Below are 15,742 nucleotides of genomic sequence, written 5' to 3' on the forward strand. Positions count from 1 at the left end.
AGTTTGTCTCCTGTATTTTGGGGGCACCCTGGTTAGGTGCATAGATATTTATGACTGTTCTATCTTCCTGGTGGATTGTCCCCTTAATTAATATATAATAGCCTTCTGTACCTCATTACTTTTTTATTTTTAAGTCTGTTTTGTCCAATATCAATATAGCTACCCCTGTTCTTTTTGGTTACTTTTGCATGGAGTATCTTTTTCTAACCTTTCACTTTCAGCCGGTTTGTATCCCTGGGTCTAAGGTGAGTTTCTTGTAAGTAGCATATGGATGGCTCATGTTTTTTTATCCATTCTGTCACCCTATATCTTTTGATTGGGGAGTTTAATCCATTCACCTTCAATAATATTACCATAAATGCATTATTTACTTCCACCATTCTATTCTTTGGTTTTCATGTCATATCATATTTTTGTCTTTTTACTCTTTTGGTTACCCTTTCTGCTATTCTTTCTTCTTTTTTTTAATTAAATATTTATTTTTATTTCTCCCTCCCCCGCTGCCCCACCATTGTCTCTGCTCTTGTGTCCATTTGCTGTGTTTTCTGTGGTCACCTGCATTCTTTGACAGGTGGCACCGGGAATATGTGTCTCTTTTTTTCTTTTTCAGATTTTTAAATTTATTTCTCTCCCCTTTCCCCCTTCACTCCCCTCCCCCCAGTTGTCTGCTCTCTGTGTCCATTAGTTGTGTGTTCTTCTGTGACCGCTTCTATCCTTATCAGCGGCACTGGGAATCTGTGTTTCTTTTTGTTGCGTCATCTTGTTGTGTCAACTCTCCATGTGTGTAGCGCCACTCCTGGGCAGGCTCCACTTTCTTTCGCGTTGGGCAGCTCTCCTTACGGGGCATACTCCTTGCATGTGGGGCTCCCCTACGCGGGGTCACCCCTGCGTGGCACGGCACTCCTTGCGTGCATCAGCACTGTGCATGGGCCAGTTCCACACGGGTCAAGAAGGCCCAGGGTTTGAACCGTGGACCTCCCATGTGGTAGGCGGATGCCCTATCCATTGGGGCAAGTCTGCTTCCCCTGTGTCTCTTTTTGTTGCATTTTCTTGCTGCATCAGCTCTCCATGTGTGTGGCGCCACTCCTGGGTGGGCTGTGTTTTTCGTGTGCAGTGGCTCTCCTTGAGGGGTGCACTCCTTGCACATGGGTCTCCCCTATGCAGGGGACACCCCTGCGTGGCATGGCAGCACTGCATGTGGGCCAGCCCACCACATGGGCCAGGAGGCCCTGGGTTCAAACCCTGGACCTCTCATATGGTAGGCAGATGCTCTATCAGTTGAGCCACATCCACTTCCCTGTTCTTTCTTCTATACTCTCTTCCAGTTCTCTTTCTCCTGTCTTTTTCTTTTAGGCTGTAAGGCTTCCTTTAATATTTCCTGCAAATGTGGATTCTTTTTTACAATTCTCTTAGTTTCTATGGTTTGTGAATATTTTATACACACCTTCATATTTGAAGGACAATTTTGCTGGGTAAAGAATTCTCAGCCGGCAGTTTTTCTCTTTCATTATCCTTATTGTATTGAACCACTGTCTTCTCACTTCCATGGTTTCTGAAGAGAAATCTGTACTAAGTCTCACTGGGCATTCTTTTTATGTGATGGTTTGCTTCTCCCTTGCTGCTGAGAATTTTCTCTTTATCTTTGACTTTTTTTTTTTTTTGGCATTTACAATGAGGATTTATTTTTATAGTTTTAGAATTTACAGTTCTGGGGCCATGAAAACGTCCAAATCAAGGCATCAGATGACACTTTCTCCCAACAAACCTGCTGCTGGTGACCGTGGACTTCTCCATCAAATGGAAAGGCACAAGGTGGTGTCCCCCTTCTCCTCAAGGTCTCTTCACTTTCTGCTTCCTGGTTTCCGTGGCATCCTCCCTCAACTTCCATGGTTTTCTCTTTGTGCTTCTGTGGGTTTCTCTCTGTCAATATTCATCCAATTCATAAAGGACTCCAGCAAGAGAATGAAGACTCACCCTGGGCCACATCCTACTTAAGTACTCTAATCAAAAAGTCCCATCAACAATAGGTGCAAACTCACAGGAATGAATTAGATTTAAAAACATGGTTTTCTGGAGTACATACAGCTTCAAACATCCACACTAACATAAGAGTGGGAGCTTACAGTGGTTGAGTACCTGCTTCCCATGTACTGAGTCCCAGGTTCAATCCCTGGTAACTCCTTAAAAAAATAAAAAAGCAGTCCAGGTTGAAGATATCATTTTGAGGGTCATTATTATGTAAAGGGTGTTCAAAGAGTAGATATCCAAGGGCCAATCCTGAAATACACAAATACAAAAATGTGAAAGAGATGAAGAGGTACAAGAAAGAGGTACAGAAGTTGTAGACTGTGATGTAAGAGAAAAACCAGCAATGTCATGTTCTGGAAGTCAAGTGATGAAAGTGTTTTTAGGAGGATAAAGTGAACAACTGTTTTGAATGCTGCTAATGGGTTAGGTATGATGAGGACTGAGAAGTGACCACTGGACTTATCAAAATGGAGATCACTGGAGCTCTAGAGAAGAAGAGTTTAAGGGAATTGTTTGGAGTTAGAGCTTGATTTTATTTCTTATCTATAACAGTTTTAAGAGTACTCTTGGGAAGCGGACTTGGCCCAGTGGTGAGGGTGTCCTTCTATCACATGGGAGGTCCGCGGTTTAAACCCTGGGCCTCCTTAACCTGTGTGGAGCTGGCCCATGCTGTGCCATGCAGGGATGTCCCTGCATAGGGGAGCCCCACGTGCAAGGAGTGCGCCCCGTAAGGAGAGCCGCCCAGCGTGAAGGAAGGTTCAGCCTGCCCAGGAATGGCGCCGCACACACGGAGAGCTGACACAGCAAGATGACGCAACAAAAAGACACACAGATTCCCGTGCTGCTGACAACAACAGAAGCAGACAAAGAACACGCAGCAAATGGACATGGAGAACAGACAACTGGGTGGGGGAGGAAGGGGAGAGAAATAAATAAAATCTTAAAAAAAAAAAAGAGTTATGATCATCTTTCCTACATGAAAAAGCAAGAATTAAATCAGTGAAATGCCTTAAATACTTTTATGACCCTGCTCATAGTTATGAAACCATGTCAATGGGATGATTTTATCAAGGGAATGCTTTGACTTCATGTAAAAATAAGCTGTAGGACACGGGAAGCTATCAGGTATGAAAATAAATTATGGTGTAAGCCTTTAAAAAAAAAGAGTGGGCGCTTAGACTTTAATTCACAAATCACTTATTAAATACCTATTTTTTAATGTGGTTTTTTAATCTATTTTTTAATTATACTTTTTGAAGATAAATAGATCATAAAAAATGTTACATTAAAAAATATAAGAGGTTGCCATATACCCCACAACCCACCCCACCCCACTCCTCCCACATCAACAACCTCTTTCATCATCATGGCATATTCATTTCATTTGGTGAATACATTTTGAAGCACTGTTGTACTACATGGATAATAGTTCACATTGTAGTTTATACTCTCTACAGTCCATTCAGTGGGTTATGGCAGGATATATAATGTCCAGCATCTGTCCCTGCAATATCATTTAGCACAAAGCCAAGTCCCAAAAATTCCCCCTCATCACATCTCTTCTTCCCTCTCCCTGCCCTCAGCAACTACCATGGCCACTGTCTCCACATCAATGCTACAATTTCTTCCACTACTAGTCACAATAGTTCTATAGTAGAATACCAGTAAGTCCACTCTAATCCATATTTTATTCCTCTATCCTGTGGACCCTGGGATGGTGTTGTCCACTCCACCTCTAAATTGAGAGGTGGCTTAGATCCCACATAGTTGATGGATGTGATTCTCCTGCTTGCAGATGTAGGCACTCTTGGTTCCCTGATGTGGTGGGTAACCATCTTCACCTCCCTGTTAGCTGGCCTGGGTAAGTCCAATGAACTGGAGAGTAGGAGTTGCAACTCTGCTGAGGTTCAGGCAAAGTAGATACAACCCCAGGAAATGATGCTCCTGAGGGCTATGGAGACACACAGGCTCTACGGTCATGGCAGATAGCTCTGGAGTTCAGTGCCTTGTCAGTGGGCCCTACTTTGGAATTTGTGTTCCTGAGTGTGATGGAGTTGGACTCAGATGTGACCTTTCTTATCTTTGACTTTTGACATTCTGAGTAGTATGTGTCTTGGAATATGTCTATTCAGAGTTCTTCTGGTTGGAGTACAGTGTGCTTCTTGGATATGTATGTTCATTTCTTTTGTGAGAATTGGGAAATTTTCTGCTATTATTTCCTCAAACACTCTTTCAGCCCCTTTTCCCTTCTCTTCTCCTTCTGGAACTCCCATGACACATATATTGCTGCATTTCATGTTGTCATTCAACTCCCTGAGCCCCTGCTCAATTTTTTCTATTCTTGTCTCCCTCTGTTCTTTTCTCTCTTCAATTTCAGCTGTTCTGTCTTCAGCATCACTTATTCCTTCTTCTATCATTTTGAGTCTGCTGCTATATGCCTCTAATTTGTTTAATTTATTGAAATATATCACTCATACATAAAGACACATAAACAATAAGTATACAGTAATAGTTGTGAACTTACAAAACAAACATATATAACATTATACAGGACTCTCACACCTCACCCCACCACTAATACCTTGCATTGTTGCTAAACCTTTTTAACTCATGATTAAAGAGCATTGTCAAAATATTACTACTAACCAAAGTATTATCTCCCAACTCCCCCATTACTATAATTATCTTTATATCATTTATATACGAACATACATAAACAATAAGTGTATAGTAAAAGCTGTGAACTTATGAAGCAAACATGCATAACATACAGGGGTCCCAAACATCAACCCTCCACCAACACCTTGCATTGTTGTAAGATGTTTGTTACAAATTATGAAAGAATATTGTCAAAATCTTACTACTAATTTTAGTCCTTATCTTGTATTTGGTGTATTTTTCCCCCAAAACACCCTATTATTGTTTTTTAAATATATTTTTTATGACAGAAGTTGTAAACTTATATAACAATCATGCTCATGTGCAGAATTCCCAAACAACACCCCTCTATCAAAACACCACACCATGGTGGAACATAGTTGTAAATAATATTATCTGTTACCAAGTCCATAGTGTACATTTGGCACACATTTTCCATACTGTCCCATTACCAATGCAGTACATCTTTAGCATAGATGCAAGAATATTATATATATTTTTTTAAGATTTTTTTATTTATTTATTTCTCTCCCCTTATCTCCACCCCCCAACCCCCCTCCCCCCATTGTCTGCTCTCTGTGTCCATTTGCTGCATGTTCCTCCGTGACCACCTCCATCCCCATCAGCGGCATTGGGAATCCGCACCCCTTCCTGCTACATCATCCTGCTGCATCAGCCCTCCGTGTGTGCAGCGCCACCCCTGGGCAGGCTGCACCCTCTTCTGCACTGCGCGGCTCCCCCTATGGGGGCACACTCTCTGCACGTGGGGCTCCCCTACACAGGGGACACCCCTGCGCGGCAGGGCAGTCCTTGTGCTCATCAGCACTGCGCATGGGCCAGATCCACACGGGTCAAGGAGGCCCAGGGATCGAACCATGGACCTCCCATGTGGTAGGCAGACGCCCCATCCACTGGGCCAAGTCTGCTTCCCAAGAATATTATATTATTACTGCTAACCACAGTCCATAGGTACTCCAGCATCTTTCCAATGCTTCTCCACATTCCCACCAACCTGCAATAGTAATGTACATTTGCTCTAGCTAGCAAAGGACACTCTTGCTATTCAGGACCACTTACCCTTCCAAATAAATTTAATAATCATGTTTTCAATGTTAAAAGACATGCTGGTGGACTTTTTATTGGGATTGCATCGAATCTGTATATCAATTTGAGTAGAATTGACATCTTAATGATATTTAGTCTTCCAATTCATGAGCATGGAAAGTTCTTCCAGTTATTTAGGCCTTTTTTGACTTCTTTTAACATTCACTTGCAGTTTTCTGAATACAAGTGCTTTACTTGGTTAAGCTTATTCCTGACTATTTGAGTCAGGAATAAAATATGACTGTCATATTTTATGTTCACCACTCTTCTGACACTTTTAGTTACTTCTATTGATATAATCTTCATTTCTAGACTCTCTTCTAGGCCTCTCTCTCCTCTCTTTTCTTTTCAGGCTCTGGCACACCTTTTAGTATTTCCTGAAAATCTGATCTCTGGGTTAGAAATTCTCTGAGTTTCTGTTTACCTGTGAATATTCTAAACTCACCCTCATTTCTGAAAGACAATCTTGCCAGATATAAGATTCTTGGTTGGAAGTTTTTCTTTTGTAGTATCTTAAATATATCATACCACTGTGTTCTTTCCTCCATGGTTTCTGGTGAGAAATCAGCACTTAATCTTATTAGGGTATCCTTTATATGCTATGCATTGCTGTTCTCTTGCTGTTCTCAGAATTCCTCTTTGTTTTTGGCATTTGACATTCTGATAAGTATGTGTCTCAGAGTTAATCTGTTCAGACTTTTTCAGATGGGAGTACGTTGTACTTCTTGGACATGGATATCTATGTCCTCCAATAGAGTTGGGGAATTTTCTACGATTATTTCTTCAAATATTCCTTCTGCCCCTTTTCCCTTCTCTTCTCCTTCTAGGACACCCATGATACATATGTTTGCATGTCTTTTGCTGTCTTTAGTTCCCTGAAACCTTGGTCAGTTTTTTCCATTCTTTTCTTCATCTGTTCTTCTGTATGTTTACTTTCAGATGCCATTTCTTCAGGCTCACCAATTCTTTCTTCTGCCTCTTCAAATCTGCTATTATATGATTCCAATGTTTTGAAATTTCATTTATTGTGCCTTTCATTCCCCATAAGATCTACTACTTTTCTATGTATGCTTTCAAATTCTTCTTTGTGCCCATCTAATGTCTTCTTTTTTCTTTTCTTTTTTTAAAGATTTATTTATTTATTACAGACACCCCCTCGCCCCAGTTGTCTGTTCTCTGTGTCTATTTGCTGCGTGTTTTTCTTTGTCTGCTTCTGTTGTTGTCAGCAGCACAGGAATCTGTGCTTCTTTTTTTGTTGTGTCATCTTGTTGTGTCATCTTGTCGTGTCAGCTCTCCATATGTGTGGTGCCATTCCTGGGCAGTTTGCACTTTCTTTCACGCTGGGCAGCTCTGCTTATGGGGCGCACTCCTTGCGCGTGGGGCTCCCCTACGCAGAGACACCCCTGTGTGGCACAGCACTCCTTGCGCGCATCAGCACTGCGTGTGGGCCAGCTACACATGAGTCAAGGAGGCCCAGGGTTTGAACCGCAGACCTTCCATGTGGTAGATGGACACCCTAACCACTAGGCCAAATCCACTTCCCTCTAATGTCGTCTTAATATCCTTAATCTCTTTAGCCATCTCATTGAATTTAAGGAGATTTGCTTAAACATCTATGATTAGTTATCTCAACTCCTTTATGTCATCAGGAAGCTTATCTTATTGCTTTAATTGGGCCATATCTTACTGTTTTTTGGTGTGGATTGTAATTTTTTTGTGGTGTCTTGGCACCTGGCTTACTAGAGTATTTATTCTGGGTGCAGTTTTTCTCTTTAGTTTAGGACTTCCTGTTATTTCTCCCTTGCTGGTTGTGCAATAGGAACCAAGGATATAATTGGTGCTATACACTGTGCAGGCTCAAGCTGCCCTCATCACCCCAGGGACTGATGAAGTTTCTCCCAACTTTCTCCTTTTCTAGGGGTAGGGACGAGTCACAGCTGTGTGCAATAATCCAAGTCGTGCAGACCTACACTCTAGTTGTCCAGAGAGACTGATGAAGCATCACGCTCCTTTCTCCCATGCCTGGGGAGGGGATGGAGCTGCAGGTGTGGGCAACAATCTATGCAGTGCAGGGCCAAGATGACCACAGCTGCCCCAGTAGACTTCTTTTTTTTTTTTAAGATTTTTTTAATGTATTTCTCTCCCCTTCCCCATCCCCTGCTGTCTGCTCTGTGTCCATTTGCTGTCTGTTCTTCTGTGTTTGCTTTCATTCTTCTCAGCAGCACTGGGAAACTGTGTCTCTTTTTTTTGCATCATCTTGCTGTGTTAGCTCTCCATGTACATGGCACCACTCCTGGGCAGGCTGCACTTTTTCTCACATGGGGCAGCTCTCTTTGCAGGGTGCACTCCTTGCGTGTGGGGCTCCCCTACACAGGGGACACCCCTGTGTGGCAGGGCACTCCGTGCACCTATCAGCACTGCATGTGGGCCAGCCCACCACACAGGTCAGAATGCCCTGGGTTTAAACCCTGGACCTCCTATATGGTAGATGGATGCTGCATCAGTTGAGCCAAATCTGCTTCCCCTCAGTAGACTTCTGATTATTCAGTCTTTGTCAGCCAAATGTACTTGCAGTTACCTGGATTGGCTGGTGCACGGCCTGACACTCTTCTCCCTGCCAGGGGTCTGGCTGAAGCTAATCTAGGGCTACAGGCTGATCTAGGTGAAAGAAACCAGTCTCTACCGTCACTATGATTTTCAGTCAGCTGAGCTTCCCTTCATGGTTGGGGTGGGGTCAAAATGGTGGCTACCAGTCTCTTTCCCACCTGGACAAGTTCAAACTTGAGCTGTTCTTAGGGTTATACTATAGCCAGCCGAATCCACCAGTCAGCAGCTGAAATCTGTGGCTAACTGTCTCCTCCTCCCCTGTTTTTGGGAAATGAAGCTTCAAATTCCAGCCATAGAATAGCTCCTGGGGCAGCTTGTGATGCCAAAATAGGATAATCATCGGCCTCCGTGGTTTGGCCTGTAATTTCTTGGAGAGGCTGGCGCAGTCCCCCCTGCTTCCTTCCTTCTGGAGGTGGGGTTGGGGCTTATGCTGCAATCTGATCTAGATAGAAAGAAGCTGGTCCCTACCAGCACTGTCATTTTCAGTCCACCCCCGCTTCCCCTTGTGCCAGGTGCGGAGTTAAGATGATGGCCACTGGCTTCTTCCTGGCTTGGACAAGCTCAAACTTTAGCTGTTCTCAGGATTATATATTAGCCTGCTGAATTTACTCATGTATAGCTGAAGTTAGTGCCCAACCATCTCTTCCTCCCCTGTTTTTGGGAAGTGGAGCTTTCAATTCCTTTCCAGTCACAGAACAGCTCCCAAGGCAGCTTGTGCTGCCGTGGAGGCAGGGCACCAGCCTCCACAGTATGGAGTGCTCTACTTACAAATCTTCTCTTCAGATGGGCAGTCTCCTCCTTCCATTCCTTCAAGGATGTTGCAGGATGCTCTTCGGGCCTCCGGAGGAGAACAGAGTCCTGCATCTTTCTAGTCCTCCATCTTCCCAGAAGTCAAGAGGATCTTAAGTCTTAATGTCAAACTTAATAAGAATATTATAAAGAAATCAAGGCCTGTCTCATTCATGAGCATAGATGTTAAAATCTTAAAATTAAGCCAAGTCCAGTGATATATAAAAAAGGTAACATGTCATGGTTTATATCAGAAATGCAAGACTGGTTTCACATTTAAAAAGGAATCCTCATTAGCAGAATAAATTATAAAAATCATATGATCATATTGACATATACAATATAAGGATTTGATAAATTAAACTTCCAGTTGTGATTTTTTAAGAACTTTTAGGAAACTAGGAGTCTAACAGGGAATATCTACAAATATTTAAAATCCCTACAGAAAATACGTATAAAGAGGAAAGATTGAGATCTTTACCCCCGAGAAAGGAAACAAGACAAATATGCTCGTGATCACCATTTATATCACAAGTTATTTTGGAGTTCCTAGCCAATATAATAAAGCATGGAAATATAGTAAAGAATAAAGATTGGAAAGGAAGAAGTAAAACTGTTATTATACACAGACGAAAAGATTGTATATATGGATAATCTAAAAGACTTTATAGATAAATTTTTAGAATAAGTGAATTTAGCAAAGTTACTAGATACAATATCAATCTACAAAAATCAATATATTTCTATATACCAACAGTAAACAATTAAAAAATGAAAGTTTAAATGATATGATTTACACAAACATAAATAGGCATTAAAAACTTAAGAATAAACCTGACAAGCATTGTGCAAGACCTCTATGTAGTACCCACAAAATATTATTCAGAGAAAAAGACCCATATAGATGGAGGGATATACCATATCTGTAGCTTAAAAGGTTCAATATCATAAAGTTGTCAATTCCCCTCAAATTGATCTATGCATTTCAAGCACCCCCATCTATTTTATTTTTTTGAGGTACAGGGCCGGGGATTGAACCCAGGACCTTTCATGTGGGAAGTCAATGCTCAACCACTGAGCCACATCAGCAACCCTGAGTTTGTTTTTTCATTTGTTTGCTTGTTGTTTGTTTTTTTGTTTTTAGGAGGCACCGGGAACTGAACCCAGGATCTCCCAAGTGGGGAGCAGGCGCTCACCTGCTTGAGCCATTCCACTCCCAGCAGGTTTATTTTTGAACGGTAATAGACAAGACAATTCCAAAATATATATGGAAATGCAAAAAGCCAAGAATAGCTGAGAAAAGCATGAACAATAACAAAATGGAGTTAGTCTACCAGATATGAATACGTATTATAAAGCTCCAGGATTTAAGGCAATGTCATATTGGTGCAAGGATAGACAAAACTAAAATAAAGTAAAACAGATTAGACAGTACAGGAACAGATCCATACTTATTTGGATCCTTAATTTACGACATAAACAGCATGGCAAACACTGGAGGAAGAAGAATCTTTCCAATACATAGAACTAGGTTATTTGAATATCCATATGGGAAAAAAAGAAAAGAAAGAAAAGAAATTGCCCTCTACTTCACACAACATACAAAAATCAATTTCAGATGGACTGTGCATCTAAATATTAAAAGTAAAATAATAAGACTCTGTCTTAGTTTGCTAAACCTGCTGATGCAGAATGACTAGAAATGGACTGGCTTTTATGAAAGGAATTTATTTAGGGTAAAGGCTTATAGTCCCAAGGCCATGAAATGTACAAATCAAGGTACCATCATAGGTACTTTCTCACCAAAGGTTGTCTGCTGTTAGATCTTGGAGTCCTGCCACGTGGCAAGACAAGATGGTGGCCAATCTTTGCTGTTCCTGAAGTCCTTTCTCTTACATGGCAGGGGACAAATAACAGCTCTCTTTCTCTCTATGTTTCTGCTTCCAGCATTTTATATGAGACTCCTGCCAGAAGGCAAAGGCCCAACCTGGGTCGCACCTCACTGACGTAGTCCAATCAAAGGCCTTAAAGTTATTTAATCAAGTGATCTAATCAAAGGTCCCTTAACCAAAACTAATCAAAAGTCCCCATCTGCACTGCATTTACAAGCACAGGTATGGTTAGCTTAAGAACATAACTTTCTGGGATCCACAAAAGACAAATCAGGACAGGCTCCTAGAAGATAACATATGAAACTATTTTTATGACCTTCTGACTAGGGAAAAAATTAGTAAACAAGACACAAAAACATTAACCATAAAGGAAAAGATGGACATATTTGGGCTACATTAAAATCAAGATCCTTCTGTTTTATTTTTTTAAAAATACTATTAAGAGAATCAAAAGGCAAGTAAAATATAGCAAAAATAATTGCAACATACATAACCAATAGGGGATATATTCAGATTATATAAAGAAATCTACAAATCAATGAGAAAAAAATATAACCTAACAGACAATAAACAAATGAGTAGGGGGCCTAACCAGGCAATTCACAAAGACAATACAAAATTGTCAGTAAACATATGAAAAGGTGCTCAACCTCACAAGAAATCACAGAAATATATGTAACTAAAACCACATTGAAATACTATGATATAGCTACCAGAAAGGCTGAAATTAAAAGACTGACTACACCAAGTGATAGTGAGGATATAGAAAACTTAAACCTTCATATTCTACTGCTGGTTAGAATGCTAAGTCAGTATCACCACTTTGGAAAACCATTTGACAGGAACTACCAAAGCTGGCCATCTACAGTTCCCATGACCCAGCAATTCCACTCCAACGTATATACCCAACAGAAATGTGAACATATGTGCACCAAAAGGCATATACTACAATGTTCATAGCAACATTGTTTAATATACAGCCAGACTGAAAGCAGCCCAAATGTCCATCAAGAGTAAGATGGATAAATAAATTGTGATATAGTCATACAATACTATATTATACAATAATGAAAATGAACAAATTATACCCTATATGCAACAATAAGGACAAATCTCACAAACAATGCTGAGTGAAAGAAATTTTTAAAAATACATTTGTATTTTACCATTTTAACAAAGGTTAAAAATAAGGAAAACCAACCTATGGTGTGAGAAATCAGGGAGAATATAGAGTGGGCGGAAAGTGACTGGGGGCATAAGAGAGTTCTGGGATGCTGGAAATATTCTATTTTCTTGACTATGTTTACTTAGATGTTTTAATTTTGTGCTAATTTATTGAGCTGTGCACTTGTGAACTATGTATTTTTCTGTATGTCATTTTCAAATTTTCAAGAAGTAAAACATTAGCATGAGGGATTTTTTTATTAGCATAAGGAAGAAATGCTGAAAATGATTTGACAAAGAAATGTGCAGTCACCCCTCGGGCTGAAGTGTGGTTTGCTGGCCTGGCGGGGGAGCAGCCGCGGCAGGCCAAGCTGCTGCCCCCATAATAGGGTGGCTGGTCGGACTCACCGCCGCCCCTGAAGGGAGCTCGGCATGGGCGCAGAGTGCCCTCGGGTCTCCCCTTCTCGGCAGCCATGCTTCCACGGCCGCCCCTCCTCCCAGATGACGCCACACGATGCCTGTGGGGCGGCACCCTTCTTCTTCTTTCTCCCTACGCAGGCGCAGGGCGGAAAATTCCAGTCTGCCCTTTTCCCCTCCCCCGACAGCAGCAACAGCCAGGCATGGGCGGAGAAATCCAGTCTGCCCTTTTCCCTCCCCCCGACAGCAGCAACAGCCAGGTGTGGGCGGGAAACTCAAGTCTGCCCTCCACCCCAGCAACAGCGGCCACCAATCACTAAACCCTGCCCCTTCCCCCAGCAACAGCGACAGCCAATCCCTAACCACCACCCCTCCCCCGTCCAGTACCGCCCACTGACCTTTCGCCGGCAACCAATCAGAACAGGGCGTGGCTTCGACCAATCAACCTTCCCCAGCCCCTATAAAACTGTTGCCTCTCCCTCAGTAAAGTGGACTTGCGTGTTTACCTTGTCTCCGCGGTAGTTCTTCTGCCGTGCGCCCTCCAGTCCTGAGAGCCCCTGACAAGGGCCTGGCCTCCCTTGTCCCCAGTTCGTCGCCTGCTTCTCCGGGCGACCCCTTCGTCGCCGGCTTCGCCGGGCGACCCCGTCAGCCGAACCGCGCAACCCCTTGTGAGACCGATCCCTCGTCTGCTGCCGGACCGACCCCTCGTCCCAGGTGGGACCAACCCCTCGTCCCAAGCGGGACCGACCCCTCGTCCAGAGCTGGACCGACCCCTCGTCTGCAGCCAGACCCCACCTCTACCGACCGAGCAAGCCGCCGCAGAAATGGATTAGCTTAATGTTTTCCTTAAATATCCCTCCTCTTATATCTACAAAAACAAAATAGATCCTTACATTTAAAGTCATTTAAAAACAGTCCCACCTGAAGATGGATGGATATGAGCCATTTCAACATCTCTGAACTTGCAAATTCCATAATACAGGAATGAGAAGAACCAAAGAACACTGAATGACAGGTTAACAAAATCAAGTGAAAATCAAATACTACCAGAGTCAGCTTTTTAGTAGCAGGTCAAGATACTTATAAACTAGTTTGAATCTTTTATTGCTATCCTATATTTCCAACCTAATCAGCTCCTGCTTCCTGCAGCTGCTGCTGCCCTCTATAGTGCTATGCTGCTACGACAGTTCTCAATCTCCTATTAATCTAACCTTTTGCCTGAGGCAAAATCAACAACTTCTGCAAGCCTCTCACCTGCTGCAACCAGGGCACTGTTTACCTTCCAAAGAAAATCCATAGCCACTGTCATCCACTAAACCATTAAAATTGCTGCAAACTCTTCTCCGGCAGTTCACCCAGCCCTTGCTCCTCTGCCCCAGAAATGAAGAGTTAGAGCTAAATGCTGAACCAAAAACAGTTTCAGGCCTTTTGGAAGAGCAGACCTTTAGTATAGGTTGTTTATTGATTTGGGGCTCACTGATGGAAGGTGCTTGTGTGAGTATGACAGTGGGATGGTGTCTTCATAAAAAGGGCACATTCAGATAAATGGACACAGTTGTCTGCCATTTTTAATAATGTGGGTGTGGATAATCACACTTGCCCTTCTTGCCTTATGGTTTATGGTGAACAGCAAACAAGGGAGATGATGTACATGAAAAGATTCTGCACTGTGGAGGGTTAAACAAATAAAAAGGATTCATACTCATCTGTTTTTAGAAAATGTGCTTAAGCTAAGGGCCAGACCCTGCTTCCATTATAATGCTATAATGCTACAATTATTTTAATGGTAGAATTTCTTCAGGAAACTGTTCACGGTCACAGAATCATATGTACCGTGGGTCAAATCATAGCAACGTGAAGAAAAATTCTGACAGACATTCCAATGATGTGAGTATTGCCCCTCTACAAGACAGCCTCATCAGTTTGTGTCTCATACTCAGAAAACACTAATGACACCTAAGGTATGCCAAGCATTATATTAGGTTCTGGTACAGAGATGCATAGTTGCTACTATTTAGCAGCAACATCTTTATACATGAGAAACATTGTCAATGCCCAAGAGCTAAGATTTTCAAGGTGTTTGACAGGAAGCCCTTGAGGAGTGTAGGAGCAAGACTCCCCGGTGTTCACAAAGCAGGTCACTACATGATGCAGAGCAGCAGAGAATCGCTAAATGGCAGCCAGGGGGCAGCACCTGCCTATCCAATGTTCTTCTTGTGGTATCTCAGGAGCGACAGGAACTTTGAAAGGTCATCTGCTCCAGTGGCTTTCAATCATGGCCTTACATCAGAATCTCTGGAATGTTTGTAAAAATGTAGATTTCCAGGCCCCACCCTAGGCATAACAATTGGAATTTCTAGGGCATGGTTCAGCAATCTATATTAAATAATATCAAAAATAATCCTTAAGCAATTTCCAGGCCCCACCCTAGGCATAACAATTGGAATTTCTAGGGCATGGTCCAGCAATCTATATCTATATTAAATAATATCAAAATAATCCTTAAGCAACTGGGCTATGTGTGTGCACTGGGGAGCAACTGGCCTCCAGAGAACAGAGTTCTTGATATTATCACAAGGCCTGGTGAGACTAACAAAGCTATATCCCTCTCCCCATAATCAACATTCAATTTAATTTCAGGGGGTCATAGATACCTTGAAATCTATTCGTTCATGGATACCCTAGGAAGCTCAAGGAATCTGGCCAAGAAACTTGAGTTTGGATTGTGCCAAGCCAAAGACCACAGCTCAGAGATGGGCATCCTCAGCAAGACCACAGTCCTTCATATTCTGAAGCCTTACAACAAAGGCTTCCTTCAGCTACCCTCAAATGCACTCAAATAGCATGGCAGTTAGGAGTGGGCTCTTTGGAGTTAGATATGGATTCTCTGAGAAATGGAAAACAAGCAAGATGAGCCCTACAAGTATCCCAGACGTGAAAGAGATTTTTCAGACCACACTATGAAGTCAGGGGAGTGCTTCAGGTAGAGCCTAATGGACTCCCTGATTTGATGAGACAAAGGTCAGAGTCCAGGAACACCACGGCAGCTAGAGTTTGCAGGACAGAATATAGAAAAGGAGATA

This window comes from Dasypus novemcinctus, chromosome 8, assembly GCF_030445035.2.
Source record: "Dasypus novemcinctus isolate mDasNov1 chromosome 8, mDasNov1.1.hap2, whole genome shotgun sequence".
NCBI lineage: Eukaryota > Metazoa > Chordata > Mammalia > Cingulata > Dasypodidae > Dasypus > Dasypus novemcinctus.